This window comes from Pseudorca crassidens, chromosome 5 (assembly GCF_039906515.1).
Source record: "Pseudorca crassidens isolate mPseCra1 chromosome 5, mPseCra1.hap1, whole genome shotgun sequence".
Lineage (NCBI taxonomy): Eukaryota > Metazoa > Chordata > Mammalia > Artiodactyla > Delphinidae > Pseudorca > Pseudorca crassidens.
In genome coordinates, this window is record NC_090300.1 from 137205783 (window position 1) to 137212316 (window position 6534).

Sequence of the window (6534 nt, forward strand, 5' to 3'; positions counted from 1 at the left end):
TGGTACTAGACATTATCTGTGTATTTAATTAGTGATAAATGTTTTACCCTATGTTGATATAAATCAATATTTTCAACAGTTTACATCTCTTTATTCTCAAAACAAGATCACAAGACATTCGTTATAAGTTACTGGGTAGATTAGTTCTTAAAGTAGTTATAGATACCTCCCCTTCTGCCTTTGGGAACTGCCTCCTTTGGGAGGAAGGCACCCCACCCAGTGAAGGCTGGAAGACTGGTTACATTGTACTGATTAGGCAAAGGATAGGGACCTGATCCAAGGTAGGCCAATCAGGTTCTCCCAAGATTTTGCTCTTGAAACAGAGACAATGAGTCCCTGCTTGTGGCTGGACTTGCAGTGAACTCAGAAGCTGTAGGAAAGCCATCAATTACCATGTCAATTCAGGAGCTGAGAAAGCTAGTCTGTGTAGAAGGAGAGAAGGGTGAAGCAGATGTGCTAGAAAGCAGAAGAGGACAAAAAGAATAGCATATGGGATTCTTGTGCGTTTCCCGGTTCCTATTCTCAACTCTTCTTAAAGCAGGACTGCACTCCTGTCTGTGGGTTCCCTTAGATACCCCCAGAATCCTTAGAATAAATGTTTTTTGTTTTTTGCGGTACGCAGGCCTCTGACTGTTGTGGCCTCTCCCGTTGCAGAGCACAGGCTCCAGACGCGCAGGCTCAGCGGCCATGGCTCACGGGCCCAGCCGCTCCGTGGCATATGGGATCTTCCCGGACCGGGACACGAACCCGTATCCCTTGCATTGGCAGGCGGACTCTCAACCACTGCGCCACCAGGGAAGCCCCTTAGCTTTTAATTAATGGAAATAAACTTGAACTACTTTAAGCAAACATGCACACAAACAAAACATCATCAACGACAAAACAAAACAAAACAAAAAGACAGGGCTTCCCTGGTGGCGCAGTGGTTGAGAGTCCGCCTGCCAGTGCTAAGGGATACGGGTTCGTGTCCCGGTCCGGGAAGAACCCACATGCCGCGGAGCGGCTGTGCCCGTGAGCCATGGCCGCTGAGCCTGCGCGTCCGGAGCTTGTGCTCCGCAACCGGAGAGGCCACAACAGTGAGAGGCCTGCATACCGCAAAAAAAAAAAAAAAAAAGAGACAACAGAGTTATAAGTATCTCTTCTGGGTATAAAGACAAAAGAATGTTTTTTTTTTCTGTGTTATTTAGTTTTACTCTAGGGCAGCAAAACTATACAATAAATACACAGTAACATTATAGTATGATTACAGAGGGAAGCATCAAATCAAGCTTTGAATTTTATTTTTAATATTTATTTATTTATCTTTTGGCTGCATTGGGTCTTCGTTGCAGTGCACGGGCTTCTCATTGCGGTGGCTTCTCTTATTGCGGAGCACGGGCTCTAGGCACGTGGGCTCAGTAGTTGTGGCTCTCGGGCTCTAGAGCGCAGGCTCTAGTTGTGGTGTGCGGCCTTAGTTGCTCCGCGGCATGTGGGATCTTTCCGGACCAGGGCTCGAACCCGTATCCCCTGCATTGGCAGGCGGATTCTTAACCACTGCGCCACCAGGAAAGCCCAAGCTTTGGATTTTGGAAAAAACTAAGTTGACTTTAAAAAATAACCTTTGTCTGATTTTAAGAGTACTACCTGTGTTACTACATTTTAGAAATTTAGAAAATGTAGAACAATACAAAGAAGAAAATAAGGATCACTTATAATCTTAACAGTTAATTTTTGGTGAATTTCTTTCCAGAATTGTTTTATGAACATTCACTCATTCATTCTTAGTGGCTTCAACATTCCAGTGCAATATCTACTTGGAGTTAGTTCTCTAACCTCCTGACTCTAGTCCTCCTATCATAATCATTGCATCTTGGACCTCCTCCAAGTTACTAGTGAGTTACAGGGAGTCTTCCCCAGTGAAAGCTTCACTTCCATCCTTCTAGTCTGCTTACTCTACCTCCAGTCCAATGAACCCATGACTTTTCACTGCCCATCCTCTTGCTTCTGCCTTTGTTTCCCTCCTTATCCAGATTGGATTTCATGGGGACAAGATTATAGTCACTCCCTTGTAACAACTTCAACTCCCTTTCCGCCTCCTGCTCTGTTGTACTCACCCAGCAAAACCCTAGTCATAGTTGAGCCAGACTGTGGCCTTCTCTTTATCTGTCCCTGAGTGGCTAATTTTTCCTATTTTCTCTTAAATTAACTACAGACTTCAAATGGACACTAAATACATTATTTTTCTTAGTAATACATTATTTGAATATGCTTCTCAGTTTCAATCAGGCAGATGACGTAGTCAAATAATGTGTAAGTTTATATGGGATTTTAATAATATAATCAGTGAGCTCAAATACATAGATAGATAGAATTTTGTACTCTCCAAACAGAGTCCATTTAATCACCTACATCATCTGTGAGACATTTATAAATATCAGTCATTAACCTGGCTACCAAAAAAAAAAAAAAAAACCTGAACAAATTCTTCAAAATAGAGATTTTTATAGGGCACGTTTTCCAACCAGAGAAAAAGTTAAATGACAAACCAAATTCAAGAAGTTGAGTGACACTTCCTAATTAAAAAAAAAAAAAAGCCTTAACTACTTTGGAATTAATAAACCATCTTCTAAATCTCTGAATCAAAGAGGAAATAAAATATACATTATCTAAAACTCTAGAAATTAATAAAAATGGTATTTCCATATGAACATATATGGTACATAGCTAAAGGGGTACACAGAGAATAATGTATAACTTTAAGTTTATAATTACCAAAGTGAAAACAGAAATAAAGTATTCAGCCTCAGAAATGACAAAGGAAAGAAAAACCCAGCAAAACAATTCAAGAATGTGTGGAGTAGGAATAGTCAAAGATAAAACAGTAATTAATAAATCAGAAAATAATAAAATAAATCCCAGGGCTTCCCTGGTGCCGCAGTGGTTGAGAGTCCGCCTGCCAATGCAGGGGACGCGGGTTCATGCCCCGGTCCGGGAAGATCCCACATGCCGTGGGGCGGCTGGGCCCGTGAGCCATGGCCGCTGAGCCTGCGCGTCCGGAGCCTGTGCTCCGCAACGGGAGAGGCCACAACATTGAGAGGCCTGCGTACTGCGCAAGAAAAATAAAAAATAAAGAAAATAAATCCCCAAACATAGGAATTACAAGGAAAAACCCAAGCTTAATTAAGGAAGAATACAGAACACACATACATATCCCCACAACTTTACATATAACCAGACACGAGGAAGAGCCGAATTAATTATAAGAAAATGTGCTACGGAGCCCAGTGAAAATACATTTGAAATTCTACAGAAAATGTGTATTCTAGCAAAATACAAATTTCACAACTGACTTAAGAAGAACCTAATAGCTCTTAGCAAACCAATAAGCAAAGAAGAAGCAGGAAAGACTTTAAGAGGTAAATCGACTTTGAGTTAAAGATGTGGGAATAACCATAGGTTTTTATCATTTCCTTCTCCCATCACTCCAACGAAACAATGGCAAAGGCTTAAAATGTGTAAACATATGGCAATGAAGAGAACATGAGAGAGTCATCTGCACCTTAGGGATTTCAACAAATTTATCTATCTAGTATTTTTAATGTTCCCTTGGTCAGTTTGCTTTCCCATACCAGGAGATTATTATGTACCTGTTCTCAAGCCCTTCATGCTATCCCCAACTAATAACTACATAATTCTTTACTGAAAAGAGAGAATCATCAGAGGGAACCACATCTACAAACCAACTTGTATCTGTACTCCTCTTCCTTGCCTCCACTCATGAAAATGAAAAACGTGGCCTTCTCCCTATCAAAGATGAGTTCATCAACTTGTGCTCAGAATTCTATCCCCTTAAAGCCTTCACTCTTTTGGCCTTCCTGTCTTCTGCCTCATCAACATTTTGTACTGTGTCATGTCCACCAGCATGCACACTATATTAGTAAGTCCATCCTAAAATTTCTTTTGATCACTCTTTCCAACCACTGCTCTGTTTCTCTGGTCTCCTTCACAGCCAGACTTCTCCATACATATACCTTCACTAACTCCAGCCCTTTTTCATGTCCCATTCATTCCTCAAACCTCTCCAATCTGACTTCTGTCCTTACAACTTCACTAACACTTCCATTATTGAGGTCACCAATGACTTACCTCTCGCAAAGCCAGAGGACCCTCCTATGTTCACCTTATTTGACCCATCAACAGCCTTCAACAGAACTGACCCCACTCTCCTACTTAAAACACTGTCCTCTCTATGGTGTGCTAGGGCTGGCTCGTCTAGCTTACAGAGCTGATTCTGCACATCTCCCAACTTCAAGTTCAGTGATTCCACATTGTAGCTTGAAATTGGCCATGGTAGGAGTATTTACACCATGGAAACCAGCAAATGCCTCAAACTGGACTTCTTTTTCCTTGAGAGCTGATTATTAAACGTTTACCAGAACACCATTCCTTCAAAAACACCCCAGCTCATGTTATTTCCTTCCTCACTAACCTTGTCAACCCTTTATTGGCTCTCCTCTAAGTGGTCCCTAAGTATTCAGGTGCTTTATTGTTTGTTCCTGGGCCCTCTTTTTCACTCTCTTGTTAGGTGACCAAACTAAGTCCTGTGGCTTTAAATACTCTTATAGTAAGGATAATCTTAGGCCTGTGACCAGTATGTATCAGGTAATAAGCTGAAGTTGAATTCAATTAAATGACAAATAAGTATTCTCCTTTTGAGAAATTGCTCCTGGCTTGAGTAAGCCCTAATAGAGATTGAATATTTAACCATGGGACACCAAGTGACCGTATGATCTTAGCTGCCCCAAATAAACTAAAGTTATCTGATCTGCTAAAAATATAATGATGGGCATGAAAACAGCCCTCTATACATGAGTGGAAGTCATATATATGTGACTGGATGCTAGTGGTCTTGAAGACACAAGCAAGTTGAAAGAGTACTTACCTGTTCCCTGTGCTTTGTTGCTCTTACTCTTTTTTTTTTTTTTGCGGTATGCAGGCCTCTCACTGTTGTGGCCTCTCCCGTTGCGGAGCACAGGCTCCGGACGCGCAGGCTCAGCAGCCATGGCTCACGGGCCCAGCCGCTCCGCGGCATGTGGGATCTTCCCGGACCGGGGCACGAACCCATGTCCCCTGCATCGGCAGGCGGACTCTCAACCATTGCGCCACCAGGGAAGCCCCGCTCTCACTCTTGATGCATTGCTCACTGTCCCTTGAGCCATACCTATGGCCAACTGATTAAGGAAGAAAAAGTTCAAGTCTAGAGCACATATGGTTCCACACGATGTGCTGGCATCATCTGAAGTGGGCTCAGTAGCATTATAGCCCCAATCGGGCATAGGCATGAGGGAAATAGTGAAGGGAAACCTTCCCAGCAGAAGAACACCAAGCAGTGCATCTGGTTGTCTGCTTTGCCTGGAAAGAACATGGGTAGAACTACAGATCTATTCTGACTCATTAGTAGTAATTAATGGCTTGGCTGGATCACCACTTCTCAACTGGGGTTCCTAGAGACAATTAGCCTTAATGTCCTAAGGTATCCATTTTATGTAATAAATTAACTTATCTTGTATGCATCTAGGCGTGTTCCATCTTGGGAGAGTTGAGAGAATAATCATTCAAATCATTTTCTATATGATTTACTTCTCTCACAAAACCCAGAGGAAGAAAGGCTGGGGTGAATGTTACAGGACTTGGAAGGAATAAGACAAGGAGATGTGGGGAAGAGTTACAAGGACAGACTCAGAATAAGCACAGGTAAGAGGACGTTTGTGTCTATGTGAATACTCCAAAGTGCCCCCACGAAAAAGGGTGCCCACAATAATAAGGTGGATGAGATGACTCATTCTATAGATACCAGTCTACCTCCTTCCCTAGCTATTCCTGTGCTTACCCAATGGGCTCATGAACAAAGTAGCCACGGTGTCAGGGGTGAAGGTTCTGTATGGATTCAAATGGACTTCTGATCTGTTTAGCATCCAACCTTGATCCCCCAATATGGAACACTCCCTGGGAGGATGAGCCAGTTTCATTATACTAGACCCTTTCCCTCATGAAGGGGACAGCAGTTTGTTCTCACTAGATAAAACGGACGCTTATTCTACGGAGTTGCCTTTTCCTGTGTGTGCCAGTTAATTTTATGTGTCAACTTGACTGGGCCAAGTGATGCTCAGACAGCTGATAAAACATTATTTCTGGGTGTGTCTGTGAGGGTGTCTGGTAGAGATAAGATCACCCTCACCAGTGCGGATGGGCATCATCCAATCCTTTGAGGGCCTGAATATAACCAAAAGTCAGAGAAAGAGAAATTTACTCTCTATGCTCGAGCTGAGACGTCTATCTTCTCCTGCCCCTTTTTTTGTCCATGCCGCACAGCATGCAGGATCTTAGTTCCCCAACCAGGAATCAAACCCGCACCCCATGCAGTGGAAGCACGGGAGTCTTAACCACTGGACCACCAGGAAAGTCCCATTCTCCTGTCTTTTATAGCTGTTGGTTTTTCCCCAATTCAGGATCCAATGAAGATTGCACGTTATATTTAGTTGTCATGACTAGTTA